Source organism: Schistocerca cancellata, chromosome 1 (assembly GCF_023864275.1).
Source record: "Schistocerca cancellata isolate TAMUIC-IGC-003103 chromosome 1, iqSchCanc2.1, whole genome shotgun sequence".
In the NCBI taxonomy this organism is placed as follows: domain Eukaryota; kingdom Metazoa; phylum Arthropoda; class Insecta; order Orthoptera; family Acrididae; genus Schistocerca; species Schistocerca cancellata.
In genome coordinates, this window is record NC_064626.1 from 893,446,532 (window position 1) to 893,447,668 (window position 1,137).

The 1,137-nt window shown below is 43.3% G+C and overlaps 1 non-coding gene across 1 annotated transcript; it reads right to left on the reverse strand.

Moving 5' to 3' along the window:
* Positions 1 to 657: 657 nt before the first annotated feature.
* On the reverse strand, positions 658 to 732 carry Trnas-uga (transfer RNA serine (anticodon UGA)). The gene has a single exon. It is a non-coding gene; the product is annotated as a tRNA-Ser (tRNA).
* Between the last annotated feature and the right edge of the window lie 405 nt (positions 733 to 1,137).

Below are 1,137 nucleotides of genomic sequence, written 5' to 3' on the forward strand. Positions count from 1 at the left end.
ATGGAACAACAGGTTCAAAATGGGGAGTAATCATGGTAAGCATTAATCCTATGTGAAACACATGAAAGTTATTGGTCCCAGTGGCTTAAGTTTAGAGAGATTAAATGGTCTTTTGAAAGCTGTACTTCATTTAATACTATCTTTGATAAATTTTTAAATGTTGTTGTTGTTGTGGTCTTCAGTCCTGAGACTGGTTTGATGCAGTTCTCCATGCTACTCTATCCTGTGCAAGTTTCTTCATCTCCCAGTACCTACTGCAGCCTACATCCTTCTGAATCTGCTTAGTGTATTCATCTCTTGGTCTCCCTCTACGATTTTTACCCTCCACGCTGCCCTTGATGCCTCAGAACATGTCCTACCAACCGATCCCTTCTTCTGGTCACGTTGTGCCACAAACTCCTCTTCTCCCCAATTCTGTTCAATACCTCCTCATTAGTTATGTGATCTACCCATCTAATCTTCAGCATTCTTCTGTAGCACCACATTTCAAAAGCTTCTATTCTCTTCTTGTCTAAACTATTTATCGTCCATGCTTCACTTCCATACATGGCTACACTCCATACAAATACTTTCAGAAACAACTTCCTGACAGAATGAGATTTTCACTCTGCAGCGGAGTGTGCACTGATATGAAACTTCCTGGCAGATTAAAACTGTGTGCCCGACTGAGACTCGAACTCAGGACCTTTGCCTTTCACGGGCAAGTGCTCTACCAACTGAGCTACCGAAGCACGACTCACGCCCGGTACTCACAGATTTACTTCTGCCAGGACCTCGCCTCCTACCTTCCAAACTTTACAGAAGCTCTTCTGCGAAACTCGCAGAATTAGCACTCCTGAAAGAAAGGATATTGTGGAGACATGGCTTAGCCACAGCCTGGGGGATGTTTCCAGAATGAGATTTTCACTCTGCAGCGGAGTGTGCGCTAATATGAAACTTCCTGGTAAATTAAAACTGTGTGCCCGACCGAGACTCGAACTCGGGACCTTTGCCTTTCACGGGCAAGTGCTCTACCAACTGAGCTTCCTGACACTTAAATCAATACTCAATGTTAACAAATTTCTATTCTTCAGAAACACTTTCCTTGGCATTGACAGTCTACATTTTATATCCTCTCTACTTCGACCATCATCAGTT